The sequence below is a fragment of the Suricata suricatta genome, chromosome 7 (assembly GCF_006229205.1).
Source record: "Suricata suricatta isolate VVHF042 chromosome 7, meerkat_22Aug2017_6uvM2_HiC, whole genome shotgun sequence".
NCBI classification, from domain to species: domain Eukaryota; kingdom Metazoa; phylum Chordata; class Mammalia; order Carnivora; family Herpestidae; genus Suricata; species Suricata suricatta.
In genome coordinates, this window is record NC_043706.1 from 67,124,487 (window position 1) to 67,143,101 (window position 18,615).

Consider the following 18,615-nt stretch of genomic DNA (forward strand, 5'->3'; position numbering starts at 1 on the left):
TCTACATTGCTGAATGACTTTTTGAAGCTACTGCTTATGAAAAGCTCAGCTGGCAACAAAGTTGAAAGTTAGCTAGGGCATTTGCCACACATAGGCTGGAACTTTTCAAGAGAAGTCTCCAAGGGTAAGCTAAATCATTCTGGCTAAGAGCATGAGCTTTGGAATCAGATGCCTGGTTAAAATGGCATGTGATTTCTGAAGTAGTTTCTTTTGCCAGCGAATCAAACCCAAAGGCCCTTAGAATGAATTACAAACTTATAGGCAATACGGAAGAGGTTGCAGTGTTTAAAATCCAGACTGTACAGGAAAAATAACTCATTATATCATCTTCAACGGAGAGACTGCATTATAATGAGAAAGTGGACAGTGGGTTGGGGAGAAGGAGCCTATATTTTAGGAGAGTAAAGAGGCATATTAACCTATTTCTGTATATGAGAGATTAATGAACTGTAGTCTGTGGGCCAAATACACCTGCTTTTGTAAATAAAGATTTATTATAACACAGCCATGTTTATTCATTTACGACTAGTCTGTGGCCAGTTTTCACCCAAACAGCAGAGTTGGGTAGTTGTAGCAGAGACTATCTGGCCTATAAAACATCAAATTTTTACTATCTGGTACTTTACCAAAAGGGTTTGCCAGTACCTACTACATATGAATCTTAGTTGTATGCTGATTTGAACAAACTAGAAAATATAATAAATTATGAGACACTTTGTGAAAGGTGAACACTGTATATGATGATATTAAGGAATTGTTAAATGTTTTAGATGTGAGATTATTGTGGTAATATTTTTAGAAAGTCCTTATCTCTTAGAAATAAATATTAAATATTTAAGGATTAAATAAAATAATGCTTAAACCTGAATTTTTCTTCTTTTAAATATTGACAGCAATAGTACCTACACAGATACAGTTTTTGTAGATCTTGTTAAATAATCCGTATTTACATTTAGCAAACACTGCAAGTCCCCAATGATTGTTATCTGCTGTTATTATTACCATTTAACAAGATATAAAGCTTAACATAACAAAAATCCTCAGACATTAATATACATTTGTAAAAATGAATGATATTATAACCATCCTCAAGAGCAGTTTTTCAAGTTTATGTTTGAAATCTGATGGTCTTTAAACTATCTTCCATGGAAGACCAGCATGGATAACCACTAAGATTGTTGTTTACTCTTTCTGCTCAGTATAAACATTGGACAAATATTAAACACTTTGAAGAGGTGCCAAATTAGTCTGGTAATAGTTGAATTTCCTTATGTTGACCAGGGCACTGGGCAAATGAAGAGGGCTTAAAGGTTTGTTATGAGAGGCCAGAAAATATATTTTTCTTTGTGATTTTGCTTTTGTATTATGAATCATATTTTAAATTCTTAAAGTTCATAATCTAAAATGTGGCTTACTTTGCACTGGTGGTATAGTGTGAGCACAGCTGCCTTCCAAAATTTGACTTATGGTCTGGATGAAATGGGATACATCATTGTGGTCTATCTCCCACTGATTAAAACGTAAAGTTTTGAAAAAAAATATATAATAATCAACTACCTGAGGACTCTGAAATGTACAAACAACAGTATGTGAATTGTAAAGGAGGACAAAACTTGGAGGAAACATGTATGGAATATATTTCCTTTTCTTTCTTTCTTTAATCTCCTAGATTCAATCCAAGAGCATCCCCATGCAAGGAGGTATACAGTGCTTGAGAATAACAAGAGTTTGAACAGAAACAGGTCTTTCTGGCAAGCAGGCTGGGAACAGGCCTTTGTGAGCTAGAGACTATAGCAGAAATCCTTAGGATGTTCATTTTTGCTTTTGTCTTTCTAGTCCTGAGGGTTCATGGTCATTGAACTATGCATGAGTAGCAGGAATGGTTAAAATTCTGAGAGAAACCTAAGCCTTTTTTGGCAAGAAGGAGAAGAAAAGGAAGTGAGGATAGGGGTGGGGATATAAATTCTGATGATCTTTTAGAGACATTAGGTATCATGTTCTTTTTTCTTTTGAGGTTGATTTTCACAGAATTGACTATCACAAGTTTCTGGTGTAGTAGGATGTTGATTTAAAAATTACTTAGTGTTTGGGGTGCCTGGATGGCACAGTCAGTTAAGCATCTGACTCTTGATTTCACCTCAGGTCATGATCTCATGGTTAGTGAATTTGGTCCCTGCATCAGGCTCTGTGCTGACAGCTGGAGCCTGCTTGGGATTTTCTCTCTCCATCTCTCTCTGCTCTTCCCCCACTTACATGCTCTCATTTTCTCCCTCTCAAAGTAAATAAATAAATATTAAAAAAAATTTTAAACAGCCTTTATGAAACCTATTGATGTTTTGGTCACTGTGCTTAGTTCATATAAATGCTTTAAGGTTGAATGGCATGTAAGTCATGAATATTTAATGTAATCCAGCAATTATATTACTAGGTATTTACCCAAAAATTAGAAAAATACTAATTCATAGGGACAACATGCATCCTGTTGTGTATAGCAGCATTATCTATAATAGCCAAATTATGGAAACAGCCCAAGTGTTCACAAACTAAAGAATGGATAAAGAAGATGTTGTATATATATACAATGGAATGTTACAAAGCCATAAAAAAGAATGAGATCTTGCCATTTGCAATGATGTGAATGGAGCTAGAGAGTATAATATTAAGAGAAATAAGTCATCAGAGAAAGACACATATCATATGACTTCACTAATATGTGGAGTTTAAGAAGCAACACAAATGATCAAAGGGAGGATGAAAAAGAGACATAGAGGGGGAAACCAAGAAACAGACTCTTAACTACAGAGAACAAACTGATGGTTAGCAGAGGGAAGTGGCTGGAGGATGGGTTACCTAGGTGATGGAGACCAAGGTGTGAACTTGCAGTGAGCACCAGGTGGTGTACGGAAGTGTTATATCATTATGTTGTACACCCAGAACTAACATCACACTGTATGTTAACTAACTGGGATTTAAATAAAAACTTAAAAAAAAGAAGAAAGTAATGAGGAACATGGATGGCTCATCAGTTTAGCATCCAGCTCGTGGTTTTGACTCACATCATGATCTCGTGTGTTTTGCAAATTCCAGCCCCACATTGTGGTCTGCGCTGGCAGTGCAGAGCCTGCTTGGCATTCTCATTCTCTTTTTCTCTCTCTCTGTGCCTCCTCTGCTTGCTCTCTCTGTCTTCTGGAAATAAATAAGCTTAAAAAAATAAAAAGTAAAACACCATCACTGTATTTCTGCAGACTATGGCTTCCGCTCAGATGATTTTGCTGAGAAGTTAACACTGGAAGTTTTGTTTTACTTTTGTCTAAAAGTAAATATCTTTAGAACAATTAAAGATATCTTACTTTGCAAAAAATTCTCTATTACCTTAATATTCTCATTAAACATTTGGTAATTTTAATTGTTGTTTTTTTCTGTTTCAGTTCAAAGCTACAGGCTTGTCTAGAAAAAAAAAGACCAAGGAGAAAGTTGTAAAGATATAGTCAGACTCTTCTTTTTCAAAGCTATTAAAGAAAAAGTGGTTCAGACTAATCATTTGAATCTCCATCGAGTTCATGATAGAGGGCATAATCAATCAGAGATAAGGAACAGGATGATTTCTCACTAAAGGCCATACATTACTGTGTACTTGTGAGTATTGTAATGGCTCCTGTGCCCTAATTTCAGAAGCCAGAGCTAAAAGGCTGTGACAAAGCAACACAAAATATGAAAATGAATTATTTTGATTTCTCAAAAATGATAAGTTGACAGTTTAAGGTAATTATTAACTTATTCATGATTTGATCATGAGGGAAGACAGATAGAATTGGCAAAGTGGTTAGAAAGAGAACTGAATGACAGTTGGAAACCCTGGTTTCTTTTCTAGTTATTAATATTTTTTGTTGATGTTTATTTATTTTTGAGAAAGTGGGGGAGAGAACCCCAAGCTGACTCTGTGCTAACAGCAAAGAGTCCACAGGGCTTGAGCTAAAGAACTGTGAGATCATGACCTGAGCCAAAGTCAGATTCATAACAGGCTGAGCAACTGAGGCGTCCCACTATTCTACTTATTATTAACTAGTTTGGCAGCTTTGGAAAATCCACTGCTCTGAGCTCTGCAGTTGCTCTATGAGTGGAAGTGTATTTTTTAATCCCAGGCAGTTGAATCAAAGATTTAGGACGGCAGCCAATCCAACATGTGCTTTATGGGTACTCCTCGCACATACTGCATCATGATCAACCCACTTGTCTGGCCTTTTTACCATTTTAGTTTGGAGAATGTCTCAAGGGTAACATAGAGCAGATGCCCACATAAAGCATAGCAACATTACTGGTGCTTGTTTGAATGGTTCATGAATCTGTTCATGTTTGTCTTTTTCTTCACACAATCCCTATCCATAGGTTTGTGAATCATATTAATAACTCTTGAAGAACAGTTTGTGATCACAAAGCATGTCCTAAAATTTAGATTTGGAATTCCCAATTATTTTTACATCTGCAAACAAAGGCTCTCTGCTACACTGAAAAGTCGCAGTGAAACATCTTCCAAAGCATTAAAACATAACAGAAGCCTTCCAGCAATGTGTGAATGCAGTGGGGTTAATTTTCTTCATCTTGAAGAACGAGAGTAGTTATTTTTCCATGAATTGATTAAACTTTTTCAGCTCTCTAAATTTCTGCTTATGAATTCGGAAGTCTGTATTGCAAATTGATATCTTTATGTTAAAGAATGAGGGGGTAAATACAAAACACTAAATACACATAAATCTGTAATTTGGTAAATGTTTTTGATTCGAAAATTTAAATCATTCAGTTAATGTATCAGACTCTATTTATTGTCATATTTCCATCAGTGACCATCCCTGAGCACATCCTCCCAATTTCTTGCCACATTTGAGGAAAGAAGTTAAAGGCAATGGTTCTAATTTAGTTAAAAAAAATTTTATTTATAATTGAGAGACAGAGAGAGACAGAGCATGAGCATGGGAGGGGCAGAGAGAGGGGGAGACACAGAATCTGAAGGAGGGTCCAGGCTCTGAGCTGTCAGCACAGAGCCCAACGTGAGGCTTAAATTCACAAACCACAAGATCATGACCTGAGCTGAAGTTGTAGGCATAACCAACTGAGCCACCCAGGTGCCCCTAATTTAATTTTATATATAAAATATATGGGGATTATGCACTTGTGATGAGCATAAGTGATTATGAATAATATATATAAAAGCAGAATGTAATATGATTTACATTATATGGATAATAGAAAATGACAAGGAGTCTGAGATCTCTACACCCTTTCCTTAGCCTTTCAGAAAAAAGTATCATGTTCAAAATGGCTTCCTTACCTATGACTACGTAGCTTATTAAGGCCATCTTACAGTGTTTACAATAGATGTGAGCTGCATCTCCAATGTAGGTAAGTTTCTCACTCCAAATGTTTAGAAAGTCCATGCCCTTTCTTCCCATCCACAGGGAACCAGATGAAGCAGATAGGAATTCACACTTTTTCTCTTTGAGTTTGTGGGCTTTTTCTTGCAGTTTTCCTACTCACAGTGACTTTTTATGGCTTCAGCCTTACATGGGTGCCTCAGTTCCAAAATCACACCTTGTCCAGGCTTCAGACTTGTTCGTCCACCCTGTATAGAGGTAGCCAGGTGAAACCCAAGATGGTGTCAGCAGGGTCTGGCAAATTCTCCTGATGGGACATCTTATGCCCTGTCACACAGATAATCTCTTTGTATTCAGCCTTTTTGATTTCTGAGTCTGAGATGATCCTTATTTTCCAGGCAGTTCAGTACTTCTACTCTTGTTCATTTTAGGTCTGTGTGTCTTTATGAGTCTGTGAGGGGGAGTATGTATACTTAATACTTTTAGGTATTCTGTAGCACGAATATATATTGCTGGGAATCAATATCAATTTATACCTCAATTTTCTGCATTTATTCAGGATATTTTGAAAGAATATTGGTGCATGGAGTGAGATGAGGCTCTAAGTGGAAAAAAATAATCAACTTCCCAGTGTTTGTTGAGTATCTCTAACTCTTTTCCGTTAGTGTCTGATGCTTCCTTTATTATGTATTTAGTTTTCATGTGTATATTGTTTGTTCATTAACCTGTCAGCTCCACCAATTTAGTTACTTTAGCATTACATTATATATTTTAATACCTAATTACCATAATTGCCTTTTATTAGGTGTTCTTCCTGTTCATACTTCTGAATGGCTTTGAGAATAATTTTTTCAAGTTCAAAAATAAAAGCATATAGATTCTGATAATTTTTGGTGAAGGCTATGAGCCTTTAAAACAGCATTTTTCCCCCCGAGGAAACATTTTTAAAAATTATATCTTTAAAAAGACCAGTCATTGTGGTTTATAGCTCACATTCCCTATACTTATATTTTATCATCATTTCCATCACTTTGTCCTTACCCATTGAATATGCAAACGTCTCAAGCTCTTTATTCATAGTTTTCTGCAATATTGCTTCTTCAGTTTATCTTCATTGTGAGCTTCAGTTTTTCTTTGAGAATTTTAGTTATGATTTTTTCTCATTTGACCACATTTCACTTTTTTCATTCTTTATATGTTTTTCTAGAATTCAGTATGCTTGTCTTTATCTTTTCTTGGCTTTCACCTTTCTGTAATGGACATACACCCAACTGGCTGAACCTTCTTCCCTCTGTTAATTCTGGTTTCATTAGTGAGTCATTTTTAGTGTTCCTCATACTATTCTTTTTCTTTTATCATCTGTGTTTCCCAAGGTATCTGTTTTTGTTTGTTTATTAATTGCTTTTTCCCTTTGCCTTTATCTTCCTTTTTTAATTTTTTTTTTTTTTTGAGAGAGAGAGGGAGAGTGCGCTAGCATGGGAAGGGCAAAGAGGGAGGCATGAAATCTGAAACAGGCTTCCCACTCTGAGCTGTCAGCACAGAGCCTGACTCGGGGCTCAACCCCAGGAACCACAGGATCATGACCTGAGCCAGAGCTGGATGCTAATCGGCTGAAGCACCCAAGCTCCCTGTCTTTGCCTTTATCCTCTAATGAGAAAATTATGATTGTATCTGACTGAGAATTCCCCACATGCCCATTGCAGTTGTCCCTGCCCCTGGTCACTGGGACTCAGCCTTCCCGTTCCACGGTTCTGCTGGAGAGACTGTGGTCCCTGTATCCAGTACTTTTCTCTCCACCTCAACACGAATCCTGTCATTGGCCATAGAGCTTTGATAAGCTTATGAGATACAGTAAGTCCAGAGTGGTAAACATGGGCAGTTTCCAAAGCTTTTGCTACATCTTGCTGTAAATACAGCATCCGTGTTCCTCGATCCCCCTCGTTTGGCAAGTACAGGAGAATTTACAGAGGGCTATGAATTATGTTTCTCTATCCAGCTCAGTCAACCTCTGGCTCAGAGTTCCTCGGAAGAACTGGAGAACTCTGAGGAAAATCATTTTTAAGAATTCCTGTCACCTTTAAGGTTTCTGTGCTCTTATCAGAAGTTGAAAGGAGTTAGGGAACATTTCTTTACTTATTTATTTTGGTGAGTGAACGAAAAATTAAAATTTTGCATCAGTAAAGGAACCGGCGGCATTCTCTTTATGAACCATGAAAGGGTGCACAGAGTCGTCCTACACAGGAGGAAGCAGTGGGGCAGGGGAGCCAGGTGCACGGTGCCGTCACAGCTCTGTGCCTTAGATTACAGTTAATTTAGAGAAGGTTTGATTAAGTACAGAAAATAAAGCCAGTTATTCACTCCATATTTGGCTATGGTAACAACAAAACGTCAATTAAGTATGATTAATTTTTACTTTTTTTCAATAAGCATGAGATTGTGTTGCTGCGGTTTTAATGGCTGTCATAATGAGGTCTATTGGTACGGAAAGAAATCATCAGAGTCACTGTAGTGTCATGAGGAAATTCCAAATGTATTTCAATAAGATATCTTTTCCTGATTGCTTTTCCTTTGCTCCCTGTGGCAAGCAAAATTATATTTGTTCTGAACAATCTTCTGCCACAATTAAAATCTAATGCCTTCTCTAACCTAATCACCATGGCAGGAACACCCATCTCCTTCCTCTTCCTACCTTTGTAAGATACTCACACATTTTATTGGAAATAATTATAATCCAGTATTGTTTTCATGTGTTTTTCTTTGGACTGAGGATAGTAGAAAGGTCTTATCCATAGTTTTATTTCTATAACTCACTTATGAAAAAAGAATGTGTGTGGACTGAATGAGAACTTTTCACTTAAAATAGAAAGGAAGCAACCCAGGGGCATGGGTCCGACTCTGGATTTTGACTCAGGTCATGTTCTTACAGTTGTGAGATCAAGACCCATATCAGGCTCTGCTCTGAGTGTGAAGCCTGCTTGGCATTCTCTCTCTCCCCCGCTCTCTCTTCCCCTCCCCTGCCCGTGCTTTCTCTCCCCCCCCCCTCTGCCCCTCCCCTGCCCATGCTTTCTCTCTCTCAAAATAAATAAATAAACATTTAAAAAACATCAATTTGTAAAAAAAAAAAAATAAAAAAAATATGGAAAGCAACACACAATGGACAATGGTCATGACCCTGAAACTCACATCACTTATTTTGTAAGCTGTAGTTCTAAGAATTGAAATGGAAGAAAGGGAAGAAAAGATCATTGGATTTTACATCTCTTCACCATGGCCACTTTATGCAGAAATCCTTGAATGCCTTAAAAGAATGATTTAAGGAAAAAGATGAATGTTTGGCTTTTGATATTTTTCTGAGAAGGTAGGATGTGTATGGCACAAATTTGGTAAAGCACTTACTGGAGGAACAGAAAGCAATAATTTGACAACAAAAGAAAAGATAAATGGGACTGAATCAAACTGAAAAGTTTCTGTACAGCAAAGAAAACCAACAAAATGAAATAGCAACCTATGGGATGGGAAAAAATATTTGCAAATCATCTATCTGATAGGGTGTTCATATCCAAAATATATAAGAAACTCACAACTTATTAGCAAAGATACAAACAATCCAGTTAAAAATGGGCAGAGAAACTGAAGAGACACTTCATGTACCCAATGCCTGTACATTCAGAGGATCTACAGACATTGGGTACATGAAAAAGTGTTCCATATCACTAATCATCAGGGAAACACACATCCACACCATCAGGAGAGATCACCTCAGACCCATTAGAAAGACTTATCATTAAAAAGACTAGAGATAATAAGTGTTGGTAAAGATGTAAACAAAAAAGAATTCATGCACACTGTTAGTAGGAATATAAATTGGTATAACTACTATGGAAAACAGTATGGAGATTCCTCCAAAAATTAAAAATAGAAGTACCATATGATTCAACAATCCCACTTCTGGGTATACCCAAAGGAAATGAAATCAGAATGAAATCAGTATCTCAAAGAAATACCTATGTTTATTGCAACATTATTCATTCACAGCGGCCAAGGCATGGAAACAACCTAGGTATCTATCAATGGATGAATAAAGAAAACATGATATTCTCTCTCTCTCTCTCTCACACACACACACGCACACGCACACACACACGCACAGGAATATTATTTAGCCATAAAAAAACAATGAAATTTTGCCATTTACAACCACATGGTTAAGCCTGGAGAGCATTATGCTATGTGAAATAAGTCATATAGAGAAAGACAAATACCTATCACTTCTATGTGGAATCTGAGAAAACTAAACTCATAGAGTACAGATTGCCATGGATGGGGGTGAAGGGTGGGGGAAATGAGTGAGGTGATCAAAAGGTAAAGACTTCCAGTTATAAGATAAATAAATTCTAGGGATGTACTGTACAACACAGTGATTCTAGTTAACAATACTACAGTGTATATTTGGAAGTTACTAAGAGAGCAGACTTTAAAAGTTCTTATCAAAAGCAAAAAACAAAAACAAAAAACCTTTGTAACTATGTGAGTTGGTGGATGTTAACTAAACTCATTGCCGTAATCATGTCGCAATATATACAACTATCAAATCATTCTGTTAAACACCTTAAACTAATACAAAGTTGACTCTCAGTTATATTGCAGTAACATGGGGGGTATAAAAGCTACTAAAAAGTATAGTGATAGAGTGGTTCTGGATAGCCTAGGAGTGTCAAAAAACAAGTCCAGTGAATATAAGACAGACAGAAAGAAGGAAAGCTGTATTCTGCCTGTGGAAGTTTGGAATTTAAGATTTTTTAAACTGAGGCCCTTTTAGCTGTTGGTTATGGATTGAGTGTCAAGTTCAGTGCAGTTGAATAGGATGGTTCTTCTAAGGGGCATAGGAATCATTCAAGATGACAACAGCATGTTAGGCAGAAGGAAAGGGGCCTAAGAGAAAGATGCCTGACACTTAGTGCCTACACAGGTGCTGGGCAAATATTATGTCAACAAGTGAATGAAAGAATGAATTCTTTGGATGAGAGGTAGTGAAGAAAAACACTGGTATAAAGATTTATTATTAAGGTCCCTGCTGTGGGTATCAGGCTCAACTCTCCCACGATCTCTGGGAAGCTGTGATCCGGCACACTCCTATCTTCTGCCACATTGTCCAACCCCCTTCCAACTAGATTTCCCCCATCTGAGTTCCACTTGTAAGGAAACTCTAGAGTTGCAGAGCCAGGTTTCTGTGAGGTCCCAGAGGCAGAAGTTAGTCTCTGTAATCGGGATTTGCACTTCTAAGCAGAATACCATAGTACTTCTCTCATTTATTAAGCACATTATTTTGAATATGAACTGTAGCTTCTTTCACAGTTTCATTGCTGTCAATGTTATTAATCTAATACTTACTAAGCTTTTACCATGAGGCAAGTCTTGGTACTGAATGTCCTGGAGGGGGAAGCGTGTGGACGCTTAATGGAAAGTTAAATAATTGCTCTGGCATCCAAACCAAAGCAGGTCATGAATAAGTATTTTGAATGAGCACATATGTAAAATAATTGTTGAAGGGACAGGTCTCATCATTTAATATAGATTTAGATAGATAGCTAATATTAATATTTTAATATAGAGAGCAAGTCCCAAAAGATTTAAGAAAAAATATAACTATGGTGACTGGGCACTCCCCTGACCGCCTCATAGGGGAGAAAGGATTTAAGGCACTGAAGTGAGGATGGGACGGAAGGAGGACTTTTCAGGTCAGCTGAGGGGACCGACAGCACAGCAAGAGGCCTAGGTATGTTGGAAGGATGGGTTGGCGAAAGCAGAACTGCATTCCTGTTCACTCTGGGAAAAAATCACACTTGATGTTTTTGCTAATGCTTTCCTTGGAAATTATAATCTTAACCGTAACCCATGGTTTATGGCTTTTTATAAATATTTTCCTGAAAGTGCTTAGATGTTCAAAGAATGCAAATAGGGAAAAATGGGAACGCCAAAGAAATTTATGAAGAAAGGTCTCTCCTTTACAGTCCTGGTGATTATAGATCCATAGTGCGTAATACAGAATTGACTAGGGATTCAGTGGTGCTTGGCATGCCGAAGCTGTCATTTCAGTGATTCTCTAGCAGCACAGGAAAACCTCTTTGACTCTCAGTGTGTGTTTATTCCTAGGAGTCTGAATTCTTTGTGGAATTGCTCTTTTACACAATATTACATTAACATTGGAGGCGGTGTTTCTTTAAACATTCATTTTAAACCCTTCACTGATGAGCACATCTAATGTTAAAATGTGAAAGCAGTGACAGAATTTAGTAAAAGTAATAGCTATTTTATTTCCATTTTCATCTTAAACACGTACAATATGGTTAAGCATCTGAGGAGATAACTGTATTATATATTCTATTTCATTCAGCCTCTAAAGGACTAATCTACTGAAAAGCACCTACAGAAGTTGAAATTAGGGATTTGGGAAAGGAGAAAATGATGATAGCTTCTAAAACAGTGAGATTTTGTTATTTGTTATTAAATAGTATCTGGTTAATCTTTTAATTGGCTAAACAACATTCCATGTCAAATATAACTTAACTTGCTTATTTGCAAACGGCCTAGAATATTTTTTAAAACCAACAAGACATCTGAGCTCTATATGGAAGTGGACCAGATTACGTATTCAAATATGTAATAAAGTTCCATTTGTAGAGTTGGAACCAAGCTCTCTCCTTTAACTTAAGTATTATATTGTTTTGTTTCTCTTCTGTAGAAATAAAAATACCCTCTAAGCATTTTACATTGTTGAAATCTCCCTCTGTTTTGGAAAACTGAATGGGGCACCTGGGTGGCTCAGTTAGTTAGCCATCTGATTTCAGCTCAGGTCATGATTCCACAGCACATGGGTTCAGGTCCTGTGTTGGGCTCTGTGCTGACAGCTCAGAGCCTGGAGCCTGCTTCAGATTCTGTGTCTCCCTCTCTCTCTGCCCCTCCCCTGCTCATGCCCTGTCTGTCTCTCTCGTAAAATATAAATATTTTAAAAATAATAATAAAATGAGTAAATTAAATCTTACTTTAATCTTCTATCTTCAAGTGGTGCTATAATCGTCCTAAGGACAACTTTATTACTTAAAATATTCATGCTGGAAAACAGAAAGCTTTTAAGATACATTTTTATTCAGAAAGAGCTGGCACAGTGCTTTCTCTTTTTTGAAAATAAACTAATATGAATAGGTCTACGTAGAGACAAGTTTAGATATGGCTTATAGTATATGTGTCTTACAATTGAACCCAAATCAGCAAATATTTTTTAGTGCGTCCTATCTGCAATAATCTAAATCAGATGTTTGCAATTCACAAAACAAAACAAAAAAATAAGCAAACAAACAAAAAACCATTCACTGTGGTCAGGAGATCAAAAAGCTCATCACTGTTTGCATTTCTAGCAGGTGTCATTAGTGCATTTTGAGGACGCTTATGAATTATCCAAGTTGCTATCATTTTTTTCACATTGATACAGAAAAGTCGAAGAAGACCTACTCATTCAGCATGAGTCAACTAATTCATTCATAAGCAGTATTACATGTAAAGCCTATATACTGCCCTAACAATTTTTTATGTTTTGATTGCTTTTTGAATCAAGATGGATACAAATAAATGCAAAACTTTACATAAAAACAACTAAAATTTCTTAAATGTTCTTTCTTAAACTATGGGCAAGGAAGCAAGTGAATTCTTCATTGTGCTAGAACCTAGCAGGTCTTTAATCCAGCAAGTGCTCAAGGGCTTGCAGTCTTCCTGAGCTGTGAAGTATATAATAACTGATGGGCTTCAAGCACATGCTGCCTACAGGGTGAGGTCAAAGAACACAGAAAGTTGGGCTGCCACGGAGCCTTTCTAGTAGAGAGTATGCAGGAGGCACATGTGTCCTCCAGAGAGAAAGTATTTTCCATACACCTCTGAACCCTCAATATCTTATAGGAAATAGGTAATAAACATTTGTTTATTTCTTGAGTTGAGATTTGAAAGATTTGGCTTATAACAAAAATGAATGCATATTTCTTAGTATCTCCTGTATCCAAGATTTGATTGACATTAAAGAATGAGAATACGGAGACACAAAGGAAATGGGAGAGAATTGTAGAAAAGGGAAAGAACCTGAGCAAAACAAATGAGAAATTAGTCTGGGTGTCCACTGGCTTGAAACCACAATAAAGAACTTTTCATACTCTCTTATCTTAAAATCCATTGGTTTAGCTTGCACTTTGAATGCATCTCTTATTATGCATTAGTCATTTGGAAAATATTGGCTCACTGAGTTACAAAGATATTCTAAGTGTTGATGCATTTCATCTCACAATATTTAAAAAGAATTACATCTGTTAATATTACCACTGATCGCATCAGAAAAGTCTTTAAATATCAGGAAACTTTCCAGCCCACTGTGGTGGATACAAGTTTTTCAGACTTCCGATTTTTTACTTGAAAGCTTCAATTTATCATTGGTAACAAATACTGTAATTTGTTTTCTTTGAAATGACAGTTTCACTTCATAGTTTTCTATTAGCTACTTTTCCAAGTAGAAATGGTGTTCCATGTAAAAAATAAATTAATTTGGCTCACAATTCAATCACCCAAGTCATTTATCTTGTGAAAACCATCATACTTAAGCATACAACAAAGTGCTTTATCCATACTTCCAATTTTGTCACAGACTGTTAAAAAATGTTCACTTGAGAATTGCTATTTAAGAAAATTAGCATTTTTTACTGTTCCATCAAGGACATTCTTGAAACGGGCATTTTGTTGTTAATTTGTTTGTATTATCACTTTTGTTCATATGGTCATGCTAGGTGAGGAAGAAAATAACGCCTTGCATACTTGGTACCACTGCTTTGATTTGGTACTAAGGTGCCCATATTGATTGACCCATTATTGCTTCCGTTCAATCAGTACAAATTATTTGTCCTTTTCACAAACACCATGAAAAAGCCAAATAACTTTTTAAAATATTTATTTTTTTTATTTTGAGAGAGAGAGAGAGAGGATGCATGCATGCATATGAAGGGCGGAGGGCCAGAGAAAGGGAGAGAGACAATCCCAAGCATGCTCTGGCCGTCAGTGCAAAGCCAGATGCGGGGCTCCATCTCGCAAACTGTGAGGTCATGACTTGAGCCGAAATCAAGGGACACTTAACCAACTGAGCCACACAGGTGCCCCAAAGACAAATAATTTGAAAACTTTATTCTGATAGTTTAACTTTACCACCCCTCTGAAAAGGGTCTTAGGCCCCCAGCAGTTTGTGAACCACACTTTGAGAACTGCTCACGGAGAAGAATAGGGATCAGTAAGAAAGGTTCATGCTAACAAAAGAGGGTACCCTAATACCTAAGTATTAGGGATATAGCAGTGTGCTCTAGAGGGCTGTAGCTCAGAATCATAGAGCTGCAAGGGAAGAGGAAGATCATCTTGACTGAACCTCTGCATTTTTTTCTAGTGAAAGACAGAACTTCAAGGAAATTCTGTGGCTAGCACGAGATTGTTCATTTTAATCATAGAAGTATAAGTGCTGAGCTGGCTCTGCAGTTTCAGAGTTTTGTGCCCTTAGGAAAAAAGGCACTTGGTATCTCTGAATCTCAGATTCTTTGCTGTAAGTCAAAGATAACAAGGTGTTCATGGGCTCCATAACTTAGAGGGCTATGAAAAGCATATAAAACAGCATCAAGAGTACTTTGAAAACTACTGAAACTCTATGACAGATAAGGATCTGGAGAATTCTTATTCTCTGGGAAAATACTAACATTCAGTGTTTTCTAGAAGAGTTAAGTCCAAATCATGACCTGAATTCTTGAATGTGTCTAATAAATTTTCTGTATCAGGATATAAATTAGGTTCTGTTAGAAGATGACAGAATGAAATAATGAGAGGCTTAGAGAGTATAATTTAAAAGATAACTATGTTAGAGAAGATCTGTCTTTGATACTTTCATTCTTCAAAGATTATGCAACAATTTGTTGGAATATCCAAGTAATGGGCTATTATGGTTAGTTATTTAGATTTTCTTTTTAAGAGTTAGTTCAACATAATTAAATATTTTCTAGACTATCTTGAAGAGTATGATGCTCGTAAATGTCACTTCTCACCAGACTTGCGCTGCACTAAAAAGACTGCATTAAAAGTGATTTTATGTGACCATGAACTCTTTTTTAAAAAACTAAACATCGAATTTTCCCCTTTACCATCAACGCGTAGTAAAATTAATATGTCACCTGATAAATGCATCTGGTATTAGACAACACACAAAACTTTCCCTCAAATGAATATGCTTACTAATGGTCAGAGGCATGTATAATTGTCCAGAACATTTAAAATTAATCAGCACTTCAGTAACATTGTTTGAAAAATAACTATAATGCCAAAAATTATGTATTAACAGTTAATTTAATTATTTGTATAAAGGTTTAAACCTATTTGAAAGTAACAAACTTATGTAAGCATATAGTAACTGGAAATTTTTTTCTTATTTAAGTATAATACTTAATGATCTTACTAGATCAGATTTCCATGAACACTTAATTAACTATAGTGTTCAAAAAACATCAATTACCTTTAAAGGACTTTAAAGGACTACACTATGGTTACAAAGAAACATTTACTCAATGTAGGAATCTTTTAAAAAGTTTAATTCAAACCTAAGAAACAAGTAACATCTTTAACTAGTTGGTAAGATTTGATCTCGTGTATGTTTCTTTTTTATTCCTTTCTATATATTTCCTTCACAAGTTATTTTTGATTTTCTAATAGCGCCTTTCTTCCTGCCGTACTGAAAGGGAATGCCTATAATTTATATAATTGGATACAGTTTAAGCAGGATGGCTTTTCAGTTTTTGACAATCTCTTTTAATCTGTTATTCTGAATTCTTAAACAATCCTAATGGGAAACAAGTAGAATTTTAGTAGACCTAGGTGAAGAAGAATTTTTATTGAGACTGCCCACACAAAAGAATGAATCGGGGGAAAAAGCAGTCTCTTGATTTCAGTTGTTACTGATCTCATGTACTCAAAGATCCAGTTGAACTGCAAGACTTAGAGATCCCACACCCACCATTTAGAGAGGAGGCCCAAGGGCCCATCTGTGTATTGGTAGCAGTTTGTGATCCAGGCTGATCATTACATCATAGACCCACCCTTGCTCAGAAACAAGTGCAGAACCTATAAACATGAATTGACTCTACTGACTTTTATTTCATTTGATATCAGTGCATTATTAAACTCATGTGCTTCCAAGAAGAATAACTTATTACAGAATAACCAAATCCTAACATCTTAAAATTTCCAAAATTCCTTTCACATCACTTAACTAATTTTTCTTCTCACAATAGTGTGACCACCTATAGAACAGGCATTGGGATTCTCACTTTGTACGTGAATAAACTAGACACTGCATCCCTTACTGGTTAGCAGCCGAGGTATCGTGGATCTGGAGTTTCTAACCCTATCCCACTGCTCTACTATAATACATGCTTCTCTAAAAATGATTGTGAAAACTCTGTGAAGTGAAATTTGAATGAAATCAGAGGGGAGAGTTGAGAGCAGCTGCTATGTGTACCTAAATCTGTTACTTAGCTGGTTTATGATTCCAGTGGGAAATGGAGCCATAATCTTGTTTAGAAAGACTGAGCAAGCATTTCAGTCCGTGTGCTTTATTTAAAAACTTGTTCATGCTCAGCTAAGAGCTAATGGAGATCATCAAAGTGGATTGAAATGCTATAGTTATTTTACTGCATGAAGAAGCATCTTTTCATTAATAGTAACCATATCTCTCAGGGTACCTGGGTGGCTCAGTCAGTTAAGCATCCAACTTGGGCGCTTGATCTCGTGGTTTGTGAGTTCAAGCCCTGCATCAGGCTCTGTGCTGACAGCTCAGAGCCTGGAGCCTGTTTTGGATTCTGTGTCTCCCTCTCTTTCTGCCTCTCCTCCATTCCCACTCTACCTTGCTCTCTCTCTCTCTCAAAAATAAGTAAATGTTAAAAAAATTAAAAATAATAATCATATCTCTCATCATATCAAACCACTTATAGAATGAGAATTTTTACATTATACCTCCTTTACCATATTGAATTAAATAATACACATATAAAACATACATACAGTATACATATTATAAATGTATATTGAATAGGAGCATCTCCAGATCCAGTTCAAACCTGTCCACGTCTCACCATCTTCTGTTACCGCCATCACACCATGCATCACTTGGATTACTGAACTTGCCTCTCCAAAATAGCTCTACTGTCCTACCCTTCACTATAAATATTTTTTTTCAGTTCCTTCAGTTTTCTTGTACATGTTCTTTGCATTTCACTGTGAATATTGTTTTCTGTTCTTCTGGTTCTTGTTCATGTTGTATGCATTCCTGCCTTACCATCTTCCTTATTCTCTGTGCTTTGAATCCTGTTTCTCCATACCTTATCATGTCCAGCTGCTTCCTGTCTTATGCATTACTACTCCAGTAACAGTATCACCTGCTTAAAGAGGCTATCCCGGCAGTAGCATCTAAAACAGAATTCCTCTTAACCCCATTACCCGTGTAAAACTTAGCCGAAGTCATCTTTATATACAGTCATTGTTACTTTATGAGATGGCCTTGCTCCTGCATAATGCTGTCTTCATTTGTTTGTCTTGTTCCACAATGCCTGTTTGGTTGGTTGCAAAGACAGAGTAACAGAATTATCTGCCTCATAAAGCCCAACAGATTTGCCTGTAGAACTCTCTAGGCCTGGTTCTTTCATTTAAGGCTTTGCTTTCATTTTGTTTTTAAAGAGCAGCTACTTTTTTCATGCTGTTGGGTTTTTAAACTACTTGTCATGTCAACTTGTGTCAATTACGTTTTCCTCCAAAGATCAGTCATTTAATAGAAATTTAAACTTGTGTCATAAGAATTTTCTTAATGTTCTCTTGCAAATTTCAATATTCTTCATTTATGTTGTTACATGTGTCTTTTTTATTCTTAGTTTTAGATACTTGTTTTCTCTGAGTGGCTACATATATAATCATTACAAATTTGGGTCCTGGGGCGAAGCAAACATGAGTTCAAAACTTGATGGAGGCACTTAGTAATTGGGTGATCTTAGGCAAGTTAATTAAATTCTCTAAGACTTGGTTTCTTCATCTGTGAAATGTGTACTCCTAGAGTATTTATCATAAAAGTTTATTTCAAGGATTAATTGGAGATCTAGTGAATATGAAATATTTCATATTTAGTCCAGAGGCTAGC

The 18,615-nt window shown here is 36.4% G+C and overlaps 1 protein-coding gene across 1 annotated transcript in view; it reads left to right on the plus strand.

The window, feature by feature from the left end:
- The window catches only part of MEI4 (meiotic double-stranded break formation protein 4), a 211,541-nt gene that overhangs the window by 163,515 nt on the left and 29,411 nt on the right, over positions 1–18,615 (plus strand). The window lies entirely within an intron of this gene.